Below are 24,313 nucleotides of genomic sequence, written 5' to 3'. Positions count from 1 at the left end.
AGCATATATTTAACCTCGTTGATACTCTAAACTAGTGTTTAAAAAGCCGGATCAGCTAGGCAAACTGGCTATTTAGAACAGCTTTAGATCATTGAATTATCATTCTGGATCAGTAAATTTGTTTGATTCTCTGCTCTACGTAAAAACAAACAACCGTAAAAAAGCAGAAAAATTAAATATAAATGGTTAGGAACCGGGCTGCCCCTGTAGGCCGCCAAATCTCTGATAAACTCTCCTAATTTTCTAACGAAATTGTGAAAGACCATCAAAACTTGAGGGCGTTCATGTCATGCTAAAAAAAAGAATAATAAAAGTAAATAAGGTTTATATATAATAGCATACCTTTATTAACGAGAGGTCCAGCCCTCAATTCCTGCCCCTTTCAAAGCGTTGCTTTTTTGTAGTGAAATAAAAGAGATTTTTTTAAAAAAATAAAAACCGTACATCCTAACCTCGCCCGAGTCCAAAAACCTTGTCGATTTCTATGTTATTATCCTATCAAATTTTGTCAAAAAATGATCCTATCACATTGGTCAAAGTGGACAATATTTGTGAACTTCTCGCTTTCTTAGACCTAAAAGTCCCCACCTAAAAGTCATGCTCAACAAAACCTGCAAATGATTTTTCGTTTTAGAAGTTGCAGCGAAGTGACAAGTGTTTAAGAACTCAAAAAGAATGATATTTCAAGACCAATAGCCATTCAATTTTTGGAAGAAAAGATCTTGATGCCAAGAACTCAAAATGCAAAATTTTTTTTCTGTGAAAACAATATCTATTATACCTAGGTAGATGCCAAAATTTTGAATGGAATGAATTCTCCTAAGTAACAAATTGGCCCGAGGGAGTTGTTGTACAGTATGCTCTGGCTGGAGCAATGGATTTGTTTCATCAATGAGAATGAGTTCATGGGCTTGCATGAGTTTCATTGGAGACTATCCTGGCTGGCTTCTATTTCAAGACTTTCCGAGGATCCGTGAAAATGGTGCCTCAGCCCATTAATGGGTGGGGTTAGGTCCATATTGACCCTAATTCCGATTTGACCTGATTGGGTTATACTTGAATTCAGACCTAGCTCATACAAGTGCCAGGGATATTGGAGCCTAATCCAACCTGTCGGGTTGGGTTAGGGAGGGTCGACCTTGATTTGGACCTGGACTTGACCCGATCCAATAAAGTCAGGTGCAACGAACCCATCATGTCCACACTGTGACTTAAGGCTGGTAATGGGCTGGGCGGTTTGGCCCTAAAAAAGTAATGCCTGGGCCTTCGTTAACACGATTCCACAGTTTGATTGAGGTGATATGTTCCCTAGGTTCATCCAATGAAGGAAAATGGTTTGGAGAGAACAAACATTTTGTTTAGAGAGAGAGAAAGTCCTGTTATTATATTTTAGAGAGAAAGTGCAAGGAAGAAGCGTACTATATAAGGGGAACGAAAGAGAGGAAGAAGAGTAAAAGATAGCGTTATAGAGCATATACGTGGAATAAAGAGGGAGGGCAGTGCAAGTGTGGGAGTATCGGGTGCGCTCCATGGTGGTCGCACCATTTTGCGTGCTACTCGTTTTCATACATTAACACGAACCTCAATTGTTTTTTTAATATTTGAGGTAGTGTATGTAGTGGCAGTATCTACGAACCTCAATTGTTTCCGGAATTCAGATTTCAATTTTATCTTTTCCAACATAAATTGGAAATTATTTCAAACAAATTTTCGCTATTTTCCCACCGAAATACCAAAAAAAAAAAGAAAAAAGGAATTGTTATTTGTAGCCCCTTCCTTCTCCATGATGCAACTTATTAGGAAGGTTTCTGTGGCTTCGATTTGCACTGATCTCCGATCCTCCTCCTATACTCTTTTAGGCCTTCTCATCCATGCAGGGCGCCACTTTTTCCCTCATCTTCCACAGGATGGGTCCAGTAAACAACCATCTACGATGAATTCGAGCCCGAAAATAAATGGGCTCAGCGGCTCCGTCCAACCGTTGCCAGAATCCAGGCCCTTTACACCTAAATCCAGCAACCGAGTGGTGCTCCGGTGGACATAAAGCCAACCTACAGAGCCATAGGCCCCTTGGCCATAGCCATGGCCTCTGCCTTGGCGATGAGGCTTCCAGTTAAATCTGAGCACACTTATGCCTTGGCAGCACTACTGATTATTTACTTGTTCATTTTTATGATTTCAGTGGAGCTTGTTGTGATTATTGTCTTCTTCCCCAAGTTTGTTGCAGGCATGGTGATCATGAAGGGCCTCCTAGGTCTTGGAATAAGTAAAGGTTTTGCTTAGTATTTTTTATTTGGATGCAATTTCTATAAGGTCTATGCTTTATAAAAATAGAGTAAAGCCTCACCTAGAATCCTTGTCCATAAAGTAATTTGGGCATAAGAAACATCCATAATGGCTCCAACACCGACTGTGAAATTTGTTAGTAAAAAAAATTCCAGATTTTGCAGACCGGTGACCACTTAATTTTGAGACAAAATGGATGGTTCAGACAATGTGTTACAATATACATTATTTTCAAGGTTTAAATGTTGTTTTTTTTTTCTTTTTTTTTATTTTTATAGAATCACAATTGTCAAAAGCAGACATGATTGATTTGAAGATTTTCTGATGCCAAAGCTACGATCAGTGAGTTTTGAGGTGATGCTTTACTTATTATGATAAGGGTGCAATCCTCCAGGTTCTTTCATCTTCAAACTTCAAAACACTAGTTTTAAATATAAAATGTTGGATGTTTACAACTTCAATATCCAATGGTTACATTGAATAGGAATGGTGAATGGGAGATATTTTGTAAGTTAATGATCATGGACTAAATCTTCAAATAAAAAGATTTCTAGTTTTAAATTTATTATTCAGTTGAAGGATCTATTTATACATATTTTTTTATATATTTTAAGAGAAATGATCCCATAGGACCGTCCCCCACTCATGTGTGTAGGACCTCAAAGAATTACCATTAAATTTGATGCGGATTCTAGAAAAGTCAAGTCCCACACCCATATGATAACTTTTTTAGAGATCCGTACCAACTTTAAAGTGATCCTTTGGGGTCCTACACACATGGATATTTTGTAAGTTAATGATCATGGACTGAATCTTCAAATAACAAGATTTCTAATTTTAAATTTTATTATTCAGTTGAAGGATCTATTTATACATATTCTTTTATATATTTTAAGAGAAATGATCATATAGAACCGTCTCCCGCCCATGTGTGTAGGACCTCAAAGAATTACCATTAAATTTGATGCGGATCTCTAGAAAAGTCAAGTCCCACACCTATGTGATAACTTTTTTAGAGATTCGTACCAACTTTAATGGTGATCTTTTGGGGTCTTACACACATGGGTGGGGGAGGGTCCTATAAAATAATTACTCATATTTTAAATATTTTAATAATTAAAAGAACTAAAATCTTCTCTAGCTGAAGACCTAACATTTCCAGCTCAAATTGGAAAAAAAAAAGAAAGGAAAAAACTTCATTTTTTAAGATGTTGCATCACTTTCATTATCAAGTTGCTTGTTCAACTTGATAAAAAATGCAAGTTCATTGAATGTTAATGGTTCATTCGCTTTGCTGTTATTTATTGGAAAAAATTTATATAGAGCCGAGGCTCTAAATAATGAAATAAAATCCCATCTCAAAAATTTACTAGAAGAGGATGTTTTGATGTCTAAATATCCTCAAATTGATCATATCGACATCAAGATGTATGGACATGAGAAAAAAATGGATTTCATATTTTGAAAATAGTGCATCTTGTACCATAGTTTTGGACCGCCAATTTTCAAAATTTTTTAGTTTTTATAGATCTGCTCGATATACACTATTTTTTGAAGCTTTAACTTTTATAATTAAAAATAAAAATATATTTTAAAGCCGTCACAAAAAATTCCAATATTGAAAACATATTTTTCGACACTATTTGAAGGGGTATTTTAATTTGATTGTTTAGAGTCTTGGCTCTCTGCAAACCGCACTATTGCTGGAAGGAGAAAAAAAAGCAAAATATTATGTTCACGCATGGGAGCATAATGTATATTTACTTCTTCTCCTTAAACCCAAACATAGGTATCTTAAGGTCTCTAGATTTTACATTTCGATGATAACCTCCACAACCTAGATCATCACTATTTTAAGCGGTCAGAAATGGAACACAAAAGTTAGGTGACTTAAGACGTGACTTAAGACTCTGAAAGTCGTGGAAGCATTGAAGTATATGTCCTTATTCCTGGAGTTCTACAAAAGTTAGGTGACTGAAGTCTCTAAAATTTATGGAAGCGGTGAAGTATATGTCCTTATTTTTGGCCCACAAAATGGTTATGATTTTGAAATGTTCTTTATTGTGTAGGCCCAAGGAGACTCTCCTCCTTGGATTCCCAATCAAAAGAAAAGTCCAATTTGTGTTTCTCCACATAGCTCCACAAAAATTTCAAAATATTTCAAAAATGCCCTAAACGCATTTTGAAATTTCAAAACTATCACAAGTTATTTGGAAATATTTACAAATAATTTGCTCTCACATCCAATGCATGTTACAATATATGGTCCTTGTAACTCTCAACCACAGTGATTAACATCTCTGATAATATCCCGATATATATCTGATAATATCCTCATATTAATATATATATATATATATATATATATATATATATATATATATATATATATATATATATATATATATATATGAAAAATGCTAGGGTGAGCCCACTAGCTCACAAAATAGTATAAGCTCAATGGTTCAGATTGAATCTGAGTCGATCTGACGGCCAAGAGTGTTTGAATTTTAGTATTTTTTTTTTACAAATTTAAATCATTTGAAATTTTAGGTGAATGTTCTTCTCATCAAGCCGTACTTAATAAAAATATATAAAAAAATAATCCGTAAAATTAAAATTGACCAAAATACCTCTGAAAATTTGTGGGGGTATTTTGGTCATTTTTTCATATAAAATATTTTTTTAATATTCACCTATTTTTTTATCAACACACGTCTAAAATTTCAAGTGATTTGAAATTGTAGAAAAAAAATTAAAATTCAAACACTATCGAGCATCCATGATCGTTAGATCGGCCCAGATTCGATCTGGGCCATTAGGCTCATTTGTTTTTGTGAGCTCAATGGTTCACAGAAGCATTTTTCTATATATATATATATATATATATATATATATATATATATATATATATATATATATATTCAAATGACAATAATAATACACAAAATACTGTACAAAATAATATGTTAATAATAAAGGAAAATTGCACTTACATTACACACTGACAAAAACTTGCAATTAGTTTCCACTCCTCTAGATAATATTCAGGCACGTTATTCCAATAACAATCACACATGTATCTGACAAGCACTCAGAGGAAACTTTAACACTCACAATCCACTCTTATCTTACAAACAAAGGAGAGCACTCTCAAGAGAACACACTCAAACCAATCCTAAGCTTCTAAAACCTCTGCCCCCGAATGAGGCTTTCACCCCTTTTTATATGGGGATGGTGGACCTCAAATTTTAATTTGAGGTCTGGAAAGATGCTTCCGCCTGGGTCTCACGTGGCTTCATATGGGAGATGAGACATAAAGATGCCGGCAATAGACAGGTGGCCAACAAGAGGTAAGTGGCTACAGGTAAAGTTGCTACAGTGGAGATTCTCTTCTTGTGGCTAAAATGTTATTTGTCTGGCAAGCATTGAACTGATGACATAAGTGCTTTCGTCAATTCGATGGGCCTCGTGTCCTGGATCAGGTTAGAGTTGGGCCGGCCCAATATTGATTTTCCTACCCTTTAGTAGGGGTCAGGATGACGTAACAATATCCTCATTTTTCTGTGTATAGTCTTCATTTTCTTTTGAAGAGGTAGTTGACATATTATCTTGCTCTTCTTCATCATTTAGAGCTATTAAGAGCTGCCTTTTTAGCTCTACTTTTGATAATTCCGGATTTTACTTTGTAAGAAATTTAAAATAGTTTGTAATTTTATTGGGACTTATTTCATTAATTTGGGCTGATTTTAGGCTCATAATAGCAATATTTTTTGGTGATACATAAGACTTCTTGAATGAGTCCCACCATTTTATCATTATTTTTCTTTGAAGATAAGGGATATAATCCCATTCATGAACATTTTGAGATACTAAATATTTCCATCTTAAGATCCAAGGGACCTCATATAAGGCCACAAAGCTGATGAAATTGTCTATTAATTTTATACCTTTATTAAATGAGTGAAATATTTCAAAAGACTCTCTAGGAGTTGGGGGATAAATATCAGGGGATGGACCCCAATATATCATCCATCTTTTGAACCATTGAGGGAATTTACTAGTTTTAGTGACCATTCGGAATTGCAGGAACCAGCTATGGATTTTCATTTCATTTTGGAATAACAGGACTATATCTCATTCTTTTATATAGTCATAATAGTTGTAGGCCCTCATATTTAAGGGTCCTACTAAGTATTTACTCTTCAGAGGGTCAAAGCCCCAATCCTCATAGGATATTATCTTCAAGATTTGGAATTTTGAGTAACCAATAATTTTACTATTTCTGTAGTTATGTACAATTTTTCCTAACTCAGTTTCAGTCAGTATTTTTTCATAATAATTTCGGGTTTTTAACCCTAATTTGGGATGCAAATTATCTTTTAGATAATATTTTGCAATATCATATGACTCTTTTAGAGCATGATTGGCTGCTATTACTAGGATAGGGAGAACTGCCTTTTCAATATAAAGAGTTCTCTTTTTTATTTCAGGGCTATTTTCCTTATTATATTGCTCCTCTGTCTTAGGAGAAGGAGTATTCCTGCTGTTGCTTGGGGTGTGATTAGCTGTTCTTCTTCTAGTGTCCTTGTAAAAACTCACGAGTCAAAATTCAGGAAGGGAATTGGTTTCCCCTTTTATATATTCAATTTTAAAATCGATTGCAGATAGAATGACTTGTCATCTTGCAAATGTTTGTTTAGAGGCATATGTTTGACATATTTTTCAAGAATATCCTTAGGAGATTTACAATCTACCCTTATAAGAAATTCTTGATTTAATATGTCACTTTCAAATTTTGTAACACATTTAACAATTGACAAAATTTATTTTTTAATTATTGAATAATTCCTTTGAGCTGGATTCCATATGCCAGAAGTAAACCTTACCAATTTTTCCCTTTCATTAGGGTGAAATCTTTGCTTTAAGATTCATTCATATCGTAATTCAGAAGCATTTGTCTCTATTATTTTTAAGGCTTTTGGATGAGCAAAAACAAGGCAAGGCAATTGTTTGGTCTTGAGTTTAATCTTCCTTACTGCCTGTGTATGCTCCTCTCCCCAATCTGGTGGATTCTTGCGGAGTCGTTGGAATAGTGGTTGACAGTCTATTGCCAGATTCTTTTAAAAGTTTGAGGTATGATTAAGGCTGCCAAGAAATCTTTGAAGCTGAGATTTGTCAAAAATAACTTCGGGAAATTATTTGCAAATTGTAGGGCATGATCAATTGGAACAGTCGTACCTTGGTGGATATTATGTCCAAAAAATCTAATATTAGTTTGAAAGAACTTAATCTTTTTAGCTAAAACTACCAACCCAACATTTAAAATGACTTTATGAAATAAGTGTAAATGTTTCCAATGCTAGTTAATTGATTTCGAAAATCCAATAGTAAAAGTACTATAAGGATTGAAGATTTCGTTCATAATGTTTTGAAATTCAGAAATGGCATTTTTTAATCCAAATGGCATGACATTTCATACATAGTGTCCAAAGAGTACTGTAAATGTCGTTTTATAACGATCATTTTCAGTTATCTGGATATGCCAATACCCCGATTTCATATCAAATTTTGAAAAGACAGTAGTTTTGTAAAGCCTGTTAACTAAATCCCTTTTATTGAGGATCAGATATCTGATCCATCTTAATGTTTTATTTAGAGGTTTGTAATTAATTACTAGCCTAGGGACCCCTTAGCTACTTTTTCTACATAGAAAGCAGGGCAGCTCCAAAGGAAGTAAGATTTCCTGATTAACTTTTTATCAAGTAAATCTTGAATATCTTTTTATAGATTTCAAGCAATCTACTATTCATCTGTATTGGCCTAGATTTTGTTGGAATAGACTTTTCATTAAAGTCTGGTTCATACAGCAGTTCTACTGTATGTTGTTTCCTATTCCAAAAAGCATTTGGAATTTCAGCACATACATCACTTTCTAATTTTTGTTGAAAAGAAGCAATTTCTGTCTGTATCTGTGGGGATCTTAACTTTTCTTCAATTAATCTGTGACTTATTTCCTCTTTTAAATGAAACAAGAATTGTTCTTTATTTTTAATATCATCTTGTGTTTGATTATTTCCTTGATTTTAGGCTTATCTATAAAATCAAATCTTACTTTATGCCCATCAATTTCGGATTCAATACCAGTATGATCCAATAGTTTAATTGGGTATAAAAGATTCAAGAATGGTGTTCCTAATATAACTGCCTAAGAAAGTCCTTTTACCATTATTACAAACTGCAGCATCAGATAATTTATAATTTATCATCATTCTCTTACCATCAGTTGTGTTAAGAATTTGAATAGTCTTGTCAAAATACTTAGAAGGAACTAGTCCTTCATTTATGCAGTTTAGTTCAGCTCCTGAGTCTATTAGAGCTATAGTTCGAAAATTAAATTCTTTATTAACCACAATGGTTATATAAGTATGCCAGTTTGGGATATACTTTTATTGATGAAGTTTACTGTAATAATCCTAAAATTTCAAAAAAAAAAGAAGAAACTTTTAATAAGTGATGGTCCATATGATCATGATGGTCCATAGAGACCATCACTACTTTCAAAAGCTTTTTACCTTCATTTGGTTTAAGCTTTGTTGCATTGCCACTCCTTTAGTGGACGCGGTTTTCATGTGTTAAAGGCAGACATTTACGCTACACCGCATACATGAGGTGGGAGGCATTTTAAAAGACTTAACTAGGGTGAAGGGTAAGGCGTCGCTTTATAGAACTCCACTCTTGCTCTCCCTCTTACAAACACAGTGAGCTCCTCTCTCTAGCCGAATTTTTATCGGAAGCTCCCTCTCAAATATTTTAGATAAGTGACTTCATTATCTTGAAAAATAATCAGTTCTTTTTAAAAATGAAATGAAATAATTACTTCTGCTTATTATCATGAATTTTAGGCGCGATAAATTTTACGCGCAAGCGATCTCATTATTTTGAAAAATAAACTTTTAGTAAAATTGTGAAATTTTATTTACTGTTAGGAATTTTAAATATTGTAAATCATTAGAAAATAAAAGAAAAAAAAAAAGAAAAAGAAAAAAAAAGTGTTCTCCCTTATATCCCTTATATACGTATGAGTTCTGAGGATAACAGGAAAGCACGCTTTGATGTTTCTGTTGGAGTAGTCCTTCTCCAACCATCCCTTTTTAATAGCCTAGTAATGAGGTCTTCCTTCGCTTATATAATTTTTACTTCTACCATGTAGTCGGTAATTTCAAGGGGCTTGACCATTTGACAAGGGTTAGTTCCTCAAAAGAAAATAAAAAGGAGAGAGCAGTAACCGTACAAAGTAAAGCTTAGGGACTCTAAACCTTGAATCTTTTAGACCATTTTGAAGGTCCATACCTATATATGGTTCCGATGAATCAAATCTGATGAGCAACTGTAAGTGACCTCATTATCTCGAAAATTAATCTTTTTAATAAAAGTGTGATATTTTATCTATGTTAGAAATTTTAAATGCTGTAAATTCTTAGAAATAAATTTATTTTTCTTGTCTATTGTTAGAGAATTTTGGATACTGTAAAATTATTAGAAATAAATGTGATATTTTTGCTTTTAGTAAAATTGTGAGAGTTCTTTCTACTGTTTTTGAATATTTAGACATTGTAAAATTCATGTACAAATGACTGCCTTATTATTTGAAAATTGATATTTTTGCATTTTATTATAGCATTGTCTGTGAAATGTTTATTTGCGAATTGACATCCCATAAATTGTGATAATTCCGTATTCTTGGATTTCTATAAGAGTTTTTCTATACATACTAGATTGGCAATTATGCTAGAAAATCTTTACGAACAGCTACCTTTCTGAATTTGAGCCCAAAATATTTGACTGGTTATTTTTGAAATGTTATTGAAAGTGGCAGTTATTAATGGTTTCAGTGAAATTCATATTAATAATTCCAGTGATATGTTGAGTACATAATATTACTGCTTTCAAATGTTTAAAGAGATTTAGAAATACTTTAAGTATGCAAGTGGACTCATCTGGTTCGCCGGTGAGATATAAGTGGGCCTATCCAGTACGCCGATAGGGATTAAATGAACTCATTCGGTATGCCGGTGAGGTATAAGTGGACCTGCTGGGATTAAGTGGACTTATCTAGGACGTCGATAGGGATTAAGTGGATCCATCAGGATGCTAATGGGGTATATAGGTGACCTACTTGGGACGCCAGTAGGGTATTTTGTGAAATCCTTTAAATTATGCACTGTTGTTAAAATGTTATACGCATTTCAATTATTCGAATTATACTTAATTATGCATTTTTGAAAGTGAAACTCTTGATGCATTTCTTTTAATAGATCTCCTTTTTGAAAATATTGATATCTTTCAACCATGATTATTTTTAGGATTATGATGATCACTTACTGAGTAGCGGAACTCATCAAACTATGGTAAACATTTTTTCAGGATAACTGTGGGTTCATTTTGAGTGCTCGTCAGGATCAACTTTAGAAGATATTGTAGTTGGACTTAAATTTTCTTTTGTTACTTTGTAAGAATTCGCCATTGTAAATTTGTTCTGTCAAGAGATGTATATATGTTTAGACCTTTATGTTAATATAGTTATGAATAGAGTTTATTTAGATTTGAGCAAAAAAAAAAAGAAAAAAAAATTAAAAGGGGGTGTTTGATTTTGATTCAATGCATGGTAGATATCTAAAATTGTTTTGTTTTGACTGTCACATCTTAGGAATATTAGTATTTGACAACTATGGTATCAGAGCAATAGGTTTAAGATTCTTAGGAAATTTGAAAAGAATGTACTTAAAATCACATTTATTGTGTGTACAGACCGGGACGAAGTCAAGATCCAGAATAGCTGAAGCTAATTTGGAAGGAATTCACAAAGCCTTGAAAAATATGGTTTCTCTAATGCAACATCAGATGGAAAACAACCATCCACCTAGAGAGTCAGTTACAGGAAATGGTGGGAGTGATATCAAACAATTTAAGAAATTGAACCCACCTTCTTGTAAGGGTGCTGTAAACCCACTGGAAGCTGAGGGATGGATTATGCAATTGGAGAAAATATATGAGGTAATGGAATGTCCTGATAATAGGAAGGTGGCCTTGGCAGTTTTTATGTTAGAAGGTGAAGCACAACATTGATGACGAATGACAAAAGGAGTATTGGTCCAAGAAAATAAACCCTTGACTTGGGAAGTATTTCTTGAGGCATTTAATGAAAAGTATTTCCCAGATTTTATTCGAAACCAAAAAGAAATGAAAATTTTGGAATTAATCCAAGGAAACCGGACAGTAGCACAGTACGAGGCCAAGTTTACTGAATTGCCAGGTGCACCACATATGATTAACAATGAGGCATGAAAGGTGAAAAAATTTGAAAGGGGTCTCAGACCAGTTATTAAAAGCAAAATATTAGTATTAAATTTGAGAACTTATGATGAAATAGTGGATCGAGCCAAAATTGTCGAAAAAGATTGCGAAGATTACCAAAAGATGAAAAATCAGAAAAGTCAAGTTAGACCCACACCATCTAATCGACAACAGTTTGAAAGGACAAACAAGAAGCCAAGGCCCTTGCCACTTCATAGCCCAATAAAACCATGTAAAAAATGTGGGAAAAAGCATGGATCGAGCCCTTGTTATTATAATACTGGAGCATATTTTAAATGTGAAAATTGGTCACCATATTAGAGAATGTCCTAGCTTACAGATGTAACAGCTTCCAAAGCAAGGAGAGATAGCTCAAAAGCCTCAGATGAAGGAAAGAGTATTTACGATCACCCAGCAAGATACTCAGGCCTCAAAATTAGTGATCCAAGGTACTCTTATTATGTTAAAAAAAGTAGCTCATGTTTTGATTGATCCTGGATCTACTCATTCATTTGTATCACCACACTTTGCATGCCACTTAAACGTAGAACCAGAACAATTAGAATACATTCTAGAGGTAGCCACACCGATGGGAAATTCAATTGACACTAATATAGTGTACAAATCCTGTGTAATAAAGATAGAAGAAAAGGAATTGTTGGTTGATTTAATACTCCTAGAAATTCAAGATTTTGATGTAATCTTAGGCATGGATTGGCTTTCTACATACCATGCAAGTATTGATTGTTACAAAAAAATGGTTACCTTTAGTATTCCGAATCAATTAGTATTTTACTTTAATGGTATCAAAGAAGACTCCCCATCATATTTAATCTCCTGTATTCGAGCTAATCGCCTCCTTCGAAAAGGGTGTCAAGGCTTTCTTGCTTATATCAAAGAAGATAGGAAGGAAGAGATAAATTTGGATACCAATCCGGTTATACGAGAATTTCTTGACGTTTTCCCTGAAGAATTGCCAAGATTACCGCCTGACAGGGAAATTGAATTCTTTATTGAATTATTGCCAGGGGTAGCCCCAATTTCTAAGGTACCTTATAGAATGGCACCTGCAGAACTTAAAGAACGTAAACAACAATTGGAAGAATTATTAGATAAAGGTTTTATCAAGCCCAGTGTGTCACCTTGGGGTGCTCTAGCATTGTTTGTTAAAAAGAAAGATAGGACCAAGAGATTGTGTATTGATTATAGACAGTTGAACCAAGTGACAGTGAAAAATAAGTATCCATTACCTAGAATTGATGATTTATTTGATCAATTACAAGGATCACAAGTGTTTTAAAAAATTGATCTTAGATCTGTATACCATCAGCTTAAGATTAAAAGTGAAGATGTTTCCAAGACAGCTTTCAGAACAAGGTATGACCATTATGAATTTTTAGCCATGCATTTTGGATTAACCAATGCACCGGCTGCATTTATGGATTTGATGAATCGAGTCTTTAAGCCCTTTTTGGATAAATTTATTGTGGTATTCATCGATGATATTTTAATTTATTCCAAGAATCAGAAGGACAACATGTAAGAATAATATTGCAAATATTAAGAGAAAGGAAATTGTATGTCAAACTTAGTAAATGTGAATTTTGGCTTGAACAAGTGATATTTTTAAGGCATATCATATCAAAGGAAGGTCTATCAGTTGATCCTTCAAAGGCTGAAGCTGTTGTTAATTAGAAACAACCAAGTAATGTGACTGAAGTTCGAAGTTTTTTGGGATTGGCAGGATATTACAAAAAATTTGTAGAAGGATTTTCTCGAATCGCAACCCCATTGACTCGATTGACACAGAAAAATGTCAAATTTGAGTGGACAAGTGAATGTGAGGAGAGTTTTTAAGAACTAAAAGTTCGATTAACTTCAGCACCTATTTTAACTATTCCTGAGGGGAGTGGGGGATTTGTGATTTATAGTGATGCTTCACATAAAGGCTTGAGATGTGTATTAATGCAATATGGCAAAGTAGTGGTATATGCATCTAGACAGTTAAAAGAATAAGAGAAAATATATCCAATTCATGACTTGAAGCTGACTGTAATAGTATTCGCTTTGAAAAAGTGGAGGCATTATCTATATGGTGAGCAGTTCGAAATATACACGGATCATAAGAGCTTGAAATACCTCTTCTTTTAGAAGGATTTAAATATGCGACAGATAAGATGGATGGATATCTTAAAAGATTATGATTGTACAATCCATTATCATCCAGGAAAAGCTAACGTTGTGGTTGACGCTCTAAGTAGAAAATCTACGGGAGTCTGAGTTCATCTAATGATCCAAGAAATGAGATTGTTAGAGGAAATAGTGGATTGGCATCCGACTCCGTCCATTAATGGTGTGGTAAGTATGATTGCCAATATTAAGGCAGAACCCCAATTAATCCAACAGTTTCGATCGGCACAAAAGAATGACCCCCAGCTTATAACAATTGTAGAAGAGGTGAAGTTGGGAAAGAGAGATGAATTCTCTATATGTAGTGAGGATTTGCTAAGATTCAAAGGTCGGGTTTGTGTCCCGAATGCTGAGTGTGAAGAAAGCTATCTTGGAATAAGCACATCACTCTCGTTTTACGACACATCCCGAAAGTATTAAAATATATCAGGACTTAAAGAAAACCTTTTGATGGAATAAATTGAAAAAAAGAGGTAGCACTATTTCTGTCTAAGTGACTAACATGCCAGCAAGTAAAAGCTGAGCATCAAAGGCCCTCTGGGTTGTTGCAGCCTTTACTCGTGCCAGAGTGGAAGTGGGAGCACATCTCTATGGATTTTGTCTCTGGCTTGGCTAAAACAAATTTAGGACATGATAACATTTGGGTCATTGTGGACCGGTTGACCAAAGCTGCCCACTTTCTGCCGATTCGCACGACTTACACTTTGGATCGACTGGCCTAGTTGTATATTAAGGAAATAGTACTGTTGCATTGAGTTCCAATCAGTATTGTATCGGACAGGGATACTTGGTTTACTTCTAAATTTTGGGTTAGGCTATAGTCAGCCATGGGGAAGAGACTCACCTTTAGCACTGCCTTTCACCCCCAAACTGATGGACAATCAAAGAGGACAATCCAAATCTTGGAAGATATGCTGAGGGCTTGTGTCATTGACTTTACAGGAAGCTGGGATGACTATTTACCTCTGATTGAGTTTTCTTATAATAATAGCTTCCAAGCCAGTATTCAGATGGCACCATATGAAGCCCTGTATGGAAGGAAATGCAGGTTACCCATCTGTTGGGACGAGGTTGGTGAATAAAAGCTTTTGGGGCCAGAAATTGTCTAGGTAACCATAGATAAGACAGCATTAATTCGAGAAAGGCTCAGGACAACTCAGAATCGGTAAAAGAGTTATGCCGATAACCGACGGAGAGATCTTGAATTTGAGGAAGGTGATCGAGTTTTCTTAAAAATCTCACCAATAAAAGGCATTATGAGATTCGACAAGAAAGGAAAGCTGAGCCCACGTTGCATCGGACCATTTGAAATCATGAAAAGAATCGGAGGTGTCGCTTATAGACTTGCCTTACCACCCAAATTGGCAAACGTCTATAATGTCTTCCATGTATCATCACTACGAAAATATCAGCCCAACCCATCCCATATCTTGAAATATGAACTTTTACCGATCAGGAAAGACCTATCTTTCATTGAGCAGTCAATTTTGATACTGCATAGAAGGGTACAAGTGTTGCGCAACAAGGAGATTCCTTTGGTCTGTATATTATGGCAATACCATTCAAGAGAGGAATCTACTTGGGAACGAGCAGACGAAATCAGAGAAAAGTACCCCAATCTTTTTCATCTATCAGGTACACAAATTTAGAGGACTAAATTTCTTTAAGGGGGGAAGAATGTAATAATCTTAAAATTTAAAAAAAAAAAAACAAAAACTTTCAATAAGTGATGGTCCATATGAGCATGATGGTCCTTAGGGACCATCACTACTTTCAAAAGCTTTTACCTTCACTTAGTTTAAGCTTTGTTGCATTTCTACATCCTTTAGTGGACGTGGTTTTCATGTGTTAAAGGCGGACATTTACGCTACACCTCATACATGAGGTGGAGGCGTTTTAAAAGACTTAAATATGGTGAAGGGTAAGGCGTCGCCTTACAGAACTCCACTCTCGCTCTCCCTCTTATGAGCACAGTGAGCTCCTCTCTCTAGCCGAATTTTTATCAGAAGCTCCCTCTCAAATATTTTAGGTAAGTGACTTCATTATCCTGAAAAATAATCAGTTCTTTTTAAGACTGAAATGAAATAATACTTCTGCTTATTATCATGAATTTTAGGCGCGATAAATTTTATGCGCAAACGACCTCATTATTTTGAAACAATAAACTTTTAGTAAAATTGTGAAATTTTATTTACTGTTAGGAATTTTAAATATTGTAAATCATTAGAAAAAGAAAAAGAAAAACAAAGTGTTCTCCCTTATATCTCTTATATACGTATGAGTTCCGAGGATAACAGAAAAGAACGCTTTGATGTATCTCTTGGAGTAGTCCTTCTCCAACCATCCCTTTTTAACAACCTAGTAATGAGGTCTTCCTTCGCTTATATAATTTTTACTTCTGCCATGTAGTCGGCAATTTCAAGGGGCTTGACCATTCGACAAGGGTTAGTTCCTCTAAAGAAAATAAAAAGGCGAGAGCAGTAACCATACAAAGTAAAGCTTAGAAACTCTAATACTTGAATCTCTTAGACCATTTTGATGGTCCAGACGTATATATGGTTCCGATGAATCAAATCTGATGAGCAACTGTAAGTGACCTCATTGTAAAATAATCTTTTTAATAAAAGTGTGATATTTTATCTATATAGAAATTTTAAATGCTGTAAATTCTTAGAAATAAATTTATTTGTCTATTGTTAGAGAATTTTGGATACTGTAAAATTATTAGAAATAAATGTGATATTTTTGCTTTTAGTAAAATTGTGAGATTTCTTTCAACTATTTTTGAATATTTAGACATTGTAAAATTCATGTGCAAATGACTACCATATTATTTGAAAACTGATATTTTTGCATTTGATTACAGCATTGTCTGTGAAATGCTTTTAGTAAAATTGTGAGATTTCTTTCTTTTCTTTTTTAATATTTAGACATTGTAAAATTCATGTGCAAATGACTGCCTTATTATTTGAAAACTGATATTTTTGCATTTGATTGTAGCATTGTCTGTGAAATGTTTATTTGTAAATTGACATCCCATAAATTGTGATAATTCCGTATTCTTGGATTTCTATAAGAGTTTTTCTATACATACTAGATTGGCAATTATGCTAGAATGTCTTTACGAACTGCTACCTTTCTGAATTTGAGCCCAAAATATTTGATTGGTTAGTTTTGAAATGTTATTGAAAGTGACTGTTATTAATGGTTTTAGTGAAATTCATATTAATAATTGTAGTGATATGTTGAGTACATGATATTGCTGCTTTCAAATGTTTAAAGGGATTTAGAAATACTTTAAGTATGCAAGTGGACTTATCCGGTTCGCCGGTGAGGTATAAGTGGACCTATCCGGTACGCCGGTAAGGATTAACTGGACTCATCCGGTACGCCGATGAGGTATAAGTGGACTTGCAGGGATTAAGTGGACCTATCTAGGACGCCGATAGGGATTAAGTGGACCCATCAAGACGCTAATGGGGTATATAGGTGACCTACTTGGGACGCCAGTAGGGTATTTTATAAAATCCTTTGAATTATGCTCTGCCGTTAAATTGTTCTACGCATTTTAATTATTCGAATTATACTTAATTATGCATTTTTTAAAGTGACACTGTTGATGCATTTCTGTTAATAGATCTCCTTTTTGAAAATATTTATATCTTTCAAACATTATTATTTTTAGGATTGTGATTATCACTTACTGAGTAGCCAAACTCATCAAACTATGGTAAACATTTTTTCAGGATAACTACGGTTTCATTTTGAGTGCTTGTCAGGATTAACTTTGGAAGATATTGTAGTTGTGCTTAAATTTTCTTTTGTTACTTTGTAAGAATTCGCCATTGTAAATTTGTCCTGTCAAGAGATGTATATATGTTTAGACCTTTATGTTAATATTAGTTATGAACAGAGTTTATATAGATTTGAGGAAAAAAAAAATAAAAATAAAAATAAAAGGGGGTTTTTGATTTTGATTCAATGCATGACAGATATCTAAAATTGCTTTGTTTTGACTGTCACATCTCAGGAATATCAGTATTTTAAATTCTTGCGGTTTACATAAGTCATTTCTTTTAAATTTTGGCAGAAATATTATTTGCTTCTGCCTCAGGAATTTTACTCTGTTCTATTTCTTCAAATTCATCCAGAAGTGGAGACACAGGTTCTTCATTTCTTAAAATAGAGTTTTGATTATTTGATGTTTCTTTTATGTGATCCATTCTAATTTTGAGTAATTTTATTTCTTGCTTAACATTATTTATTTCAAATTTGAGTTATTGAATAGAAGATTCTTTTGCTGTTATTGGAGACATCTCCTTTTGTTTCATTCTATTTATGATATTTTTAAGGTCATATGTGGATTTTTCATATTGTCTGTCTTGTCTATTTTAGCTTAAATTTGACTTATCATTAGCCATATATACGATTAAAGCTTCTCTTTTAGCCTGTGGATTTTCTATCTTATGATATCTAAAATATGATTTTTTTTAAAGGTCAAAACGTTTATGTCCAATCCATTTATTAATAAAACAGATTTGTAATAATCTCAATTGCAATCAGAATTATTGCTTCCCTCACTTTCTAAAGTTGACTCAGAATCTGATTCATCCATCAAATTAATTAGTTCTTCTGAATCTAGTCTTCTTCATCAGATGTAAGTAAAACCTTGTATAATTGTCTTTTAAGACCTTCATCCATGTTTAAATTATTGAAATTTTTTTTTTGTTATGCATTTATTTGCATAATGGTCGAATTTGCCACATTTTCTGTAGATAACTAATTTTCTTTTATGTTTAGCAACTCTTTCTCTATCTTCTTCACTTGTGTTCGACTTATTTCTTTTAAGGAATTTTCTCTTGAATTTTTTGGATTTCTTCTTATAAGTTTTATAAGGTTCTTTCTTTCTTGAATTAGAGAGATGTGGTTTAGATTTAATAGATTCAAAACCAAATTGTTCACAAAAGTCACCTAACTCTTTTCTTTTAGTTAGGTTTTGTTTTTCTAGTGGTTCCTAAGTTTTAGGTCATTGCATATTTCTAAACCTATCGCACAAACTTCTGTAGACAGTTCTCCTAAGGTATAGATATCATAATTTAATTCCCCATTATGTTTAGCTTTTAGCTTGTTTTTTACCTTTTCTTCAAATAATCTTGGTAAACCAACAATAAACTAGGCTTTCCAATAGCTTGCCCTTCAATCTTCTACAATTAAAAGCCTTGAATTGAAAGTATCCTTGTACCACTTAAAGTGAGAGAGAGTATGGCATCTAAGATTTTGGTGGAGATCTGACTGTGTCTGAGTCAAGATAGAAGTATTGCCTATAAAATGTAGAGAAATGGTGTAAATCAGGGTATTTACAGCCTCATCTTCTGTAACTTGAATATCTTGAACTTGATCAGGTTGTATAATCTGTCTCCTATTGTTTTTTAGCATTTAGGATGTAGTTTTTCTCTTGTTCCGTGAGATAATTGTCCCACCAACCACGTAATTGATCAGTAAAGCCAGTGATCATGTCCTTTGCTATTTCAGTGTCATGGTTCCCAATGTATAAACTTGTTGTGGTATACATCATCATGTGTCTAAGTAGAGTGAGTATTTGATATGCACTTAATGTATTTAGGTTCCATTCTATTATGACTTTACCATCATACATAGCTGAGCCCATCATGATGTCTTCTTCATGTTGTAAATCAACAGGAGAAGGTCTGGGATAATGCATTTTAGTGGGGGTTGTTGGTATTTTTTAAGACCATACCCTACTTTGTTAATTTCAGCAAGTTGATTATTTAATGATTGCTTAAACATTTGTTCCCATTCTTCTATGTTATTTTCTGTGCAATCTTTAGTTATATCTTCAATCATATTATTTGAAGATTCATGAATTTTTTGTTTTTCGTTGTCATTAATCTTTGGATTTCCTAAACGAATAGCTATTTCATCTAGAAACTCAGAGCTTGCCAACTGGAGTTTAAATTTATCTCTAAGAAGCTCTGGAAAGGGCTTGAATAATAAATGTGTAGTAGTTTTACTTGATGAAGGCATAGTTTTGGCAGTTTCTGTTTTAGAAACTAATGTGTCAGTTTTAGACACTAGACTCTCACTCCTATCAGTCTGTCTTCCTAAGGACTGAAGATAATTGTTTTGTTCTATAATTGTTTTAAACCCTTCCATATTAGGAGTGTCAACTACATTTTTGTAAGGAGCTGCTTTAGCTCCCATGATTTCGACTACATCCTCACATGGATGTGTAGCTTCTACTTTACCTTTAGTAGTTTTATAGGTGTTATATTGTGCAGACATTGCATTAATGTCATAATTTATTCTGGTATATCTTTTGTCTCTATATTCAAATGGGAATTTTAATTTATTCTTTTTAACAAATATTTCCCCAAACCATCTAAAAAAGAACATATTTCCTCCAGCCTCTTGCGTATCTTCAACATATTTTTCTTTAAACTATTGTCTGGATGCCGGGGTTCCTTTGTTTAGGAACCATTCTCTTATCTCCTTATTATGGTCACTATTAAAATATTTTTTGAAATTTTCATAATTAATTTGAAATTTTTTTATTTCAATAACATTCATTTGATATGGATTATATTCCACATCTGAGAATGAAAGCTCATGAGATATGAGCTTAGAATTTTGGGTTTTAGGTGTTTCTACATTGTAAACTGGTTGTTGAATATTATCACCTATTCTTCTTAGGCCTTTGAGAATAGCATCTAAATGTTGATTTTCCAAATCCATAGTAGGAATAGAAGAAGTAGAGTTTTTAGCTGGTATTATGGGATTTTGTGAGGCAAAATTAATCCTAGTGCTTATTTGAGGATTAAACTGTATTTCACTTCTCCATTAGGAAATTCTATAATGGAATTAACATTGGAATTTTGGGTAGGCCTGACAGGAACTTCATTATGTAAGTTCCATTGAGCAGGTACCCTGACCTGGTCCTATGTTATCGTTTTTGGGACAATTAAGTTGGATTTTTCAATATTTGTTTGAAAAGAAAGTGTCTGTCCTTTTTTATCCATCTTTTTAACATCTGGACATATCGTGTTCATAACCTTATAACACAGCCTATAAATGATAGCTATGTTTCGAGAACCAAATTCCATATCGAATCCTTGAGTTTTAAGATTCAGTGTTAAAACTTTTAACAAGGTGGGATCAATTAACGAAACTGAAAAATTTGGATAGCAGTTGAAATATATAGGGCCTTCACAAAGGCTTGACTCCACAATTCCCAATAAGGAGTCTGAGAAATTTATATGGCTAGAGTCAAGCATATCAGGACTGAATTGTTGAGTCATCTTCTAGTTAACGGTTTAACCGCTACTTGCACTAATCCTATATACAAATAATTGTAACCCTTCCTTTTGTGTTCTTCTATTCTTTCTTTAGATAGAAGCTGGAAGCTATCCTGTGTTCCAAGGATAGAAATTGTTCTTTCTACGGTTTTTATAGCGTAATCCTGTGAAACCTAAATTGCACCATGTTGTGTGCAAGTTGGTCCCTCTGAAGTAGTACATGTGCATTTGACAATAAAAAAGGCATCAAACTTCACATACTCATATTTTTCGGTACGTAGATAACACATGCACGTTCCTGTGTTTGCAAATTCTCTTATATACTTAAATTTAGATACTATTTCCACTACTTCTAGTTAAATGCTTCATGTACAAACATGTAGATGTATATTATCATTTTCCTACATATGCTCACATGCATCTTATGTAATTACATCACCAGATGGTACTGCTACTACCCTACTGATTTTTTTTCCTTTTTGGGTAATTACTACCCTACTTTTAGTTCCTTTTTTGTTCTTCTTCTTCTTCTTCGTTTTGGTGAACACTGATAATGGTTAGCACCAATTTTTTGTGTGGAATGTTTTCCTGGCTGGAACTGAGAATCATCTGGCCAATTTCCAATAGTCTCTTGCTGAAAAAGTGCTACATATGTATACAAATGCAAACACATGCTGACATAAACATATACCGGTACATGCAGATCATTTGTGAATGTGTGTAAGCATATGTGCGTGCATGCGTGTCTGCGTGGCATGTGTGTGAAGGGATTATATGAAAAACACCTTCAAGTGCTACCATCAGGCAGTTAAATAAGCTATTGATTTAGGACTATGAAGATCTCATTTTTTTCGACTTTTTCTTTTTTTACTTTGGTTCACCAAGTGCGTTTATTGGCTTTTTCATTTAACCTGCCCATTGGTATACGCAGTACCATCTAATGAGTAGGTTTTATGCTTGGTTAATCTGGATATTGCTTCTCATACCAATCATTGGTTATTTCTTTGCCTGTCATCAACTGACCTGTTGAACTATTGGCTTTGACCAGAAATTCATTGAGGTTCATGGGACTACTCCAATTTCTCTACACAAAGTTGTCAACTGTTTTGTACAAAGAGGCCCTGTTTTACTCTTGCATACCTTTTATTGCGTTCTTTGGAGCTTTTGCCTTTGTGCTTTATCTCTAAGTTCAGTCTTTGAGAGGTGATCATTGTTGTGGTAAAATGGATTTAGGACCACAACATAGTAATAAAAAGACTCAAGACAATTAGGAGACCAGGAGTTCTTTGAGGTCTGCATGGTCTATATGCACAGCTGAGCATTGAGCAGTGGTCTAGGTAGGGGGCTAGAGTTGCTGCCTGCACCAACCCCGATCTTGGTGGTATTCACCGTTAATGCCTCCATGCTTAAGCTCATGTGTCCATTTGAGGGCTTTTGACTACGGAGAGTCATTGCTTGTCTTGAGATAACTTATAGCCTTGTAGACTGCTATTGTCTCGAAGAGCAACATTGGCATTCTTACAACTATGTATTTGAGAAAATGTTGGACTTCAAGTGGCAGCTGGCTTTTGCTTTGGGAATGGATGTGGCTGCTTGGTTGTACTTGTTCTCTATCATCATAAATAATGTTTTTTCACCATAGAACTGTTGTTATACATCAACTATAACTTTTAATTCTTTGTGGAAACATATATTTAACTGGTTTTTTAGGTTTTTATTTCTTTTTGTCTAACCTAATTTTAATATGTTTAACCTAATTTTATTTCTTTTTGTCTAACCTAATTTTATTTCTTTTTGTCTAACCTAATTTTATTTCTTTTTGTCTGACCTAATTTTATTTCTTTTTGTCTAACCTAATTTTAATTTCTTTTGGTCTAACCTAATTTTAATATATTTAACTGGTTTTTTAGGTTTTTATTTCTTTTTTTTTAGTATGTTAACCTTTATTATTTCAGAAGTGTTAAATGTGCAGTTTTTTATGTACCAATTAGAAATAATACACGAAGTGCTAAATGTGCAGTTTTTTATGTACCAATTAGAAATAAAATACAAAGTGCTAAATGTGCAGTTTTTTATGTACCAACTAGTTGTTTCAACGTATTTTTCAGCACCTTGGTCTCTGATAGGAAGCAGATCAATAGAGCCTACAAAATTCCCGACAGTCTCAGAATATCCCCAAAATTAGTCAAGATCTTCATCAACACTTCAAAAAAGACCACCTGCCAAGTTTCATGGCGATCAAACATGTATGAGGCAGTGAACACAAAGAAACATTTTCAGTGAAATCGGTCTCTAGCACCCTGAAATGGACCCTGTACCTAACATACTTTTGGTACGATAAACAGTTGTGAGACTACCGCCATTAGATCAGTCACGGTCAAAAACCCATGTGGGTCAATTTTCGACTTAATCGGGTATTCCAAGACAAAGTTATGGGTGAAATACCGAAAGGGGTAGGCTGCACACTATTCCCATGTGGCCTCACTCCATCAAAATACCATTAAAGGCGGTTGTTTTTACAGTCACAGGAAGTCACTCTCGGGGCATGTAACTCACTCGTCTTGATGAGCACGTTCGTCTCATCAAGATGAGCAATTCGATATGTGGTATGCTCCGAGACGACACTCAAGCGGAGAGAAAAACTAAATGAAAGTCGCTGATCCATGAAGAAAGTTACAGAAAATTCAGCAGCAGCACGTCTCGTTCGAACAGCCAGATCACGACATTCACATACCCGATCAGCACGAACCACATGCATTATGTGCGTGAGATCCGTGGATATCTCTGGTCCGAACCTCACATACGATGAACGGATGGATTTCACACACGAAGGCGTCAAAGCTGCTATAAATTCCAACCACTAGATTTCAAGATTCTGGTAAAAAACTCAAGATGACAAAATCTTCACCTGGACACGAAATCAAGCTATGTTTGTTGCAACGTGATCGTGATGGCATGCTCAGTGTGATTCAATGAATAAATCACGAAAAAACATCAAAAAAGAAGCACACAATTGATCCAAAGTTTTCAAGATTCATCCAAAGTTCAAGTCCCATGATCATGGCTCAAAAACATGATTCATGGCTCGAAGTTGATATCAAAATGATCGTCATGCCGAGCCCTACAAGAAAACAATAATCTTTCAATCAAACGGGCATCAGAATGAT

At 34.2% G+C, this 24,313-nt stretch overlaps 1 long non-coding RNA gene across 8 annotated transcripts; it reads left to right on the top strand.

The window, feature by feature from the left end:
* The first annotated feature begins 1,452 nt into the window (after window positions 1-1,452).
* LOC110006512 (uncharacterized) lies at window positions 1,453-22,787 on the top strand. 8 transcript variants are annotated; one of them, XR_002279541.2, is made up of 3 exons: window positions 1,453-2,266; window positions 2,565-2,640; window positions 22,195-22,787. It is a non-coding gene; the product is annotated as an uncharacterized LOC110006512 (long non-coding RNA). The 8 variants fall into 8 exon arrangements; XR_016045016.1 differs by having other exon boundaries at window positions 2,565-2,680; XR_002279540.2 differs by having other exon boundaries at window positions 1,453-2,272.
* The last annotated feature ends 1,526 nt before the right edge of the window (window positions 22,788-24,313 follow it).

This window comes from Amborella trichopoda, chromosome 11, assembly GCF_054954075.1.
Source record: "Amborella trichopoda isolate Santa Cruz 75 chromosome 11, AtrichopodaSantaCruz75HAP2 v2.0, whole genome shotgun sequence".
NCBI lineage: Eukaryota > Viridiplantae > Streptophyta > Magnoliopsida > Amborellales > Amborellaceae > Amborella > Amborella trichopoda.
Note: the sequence above shows the minus strand (reverse complement) of the source record. Positions and strands in the feature narration are given on the sequence as shown.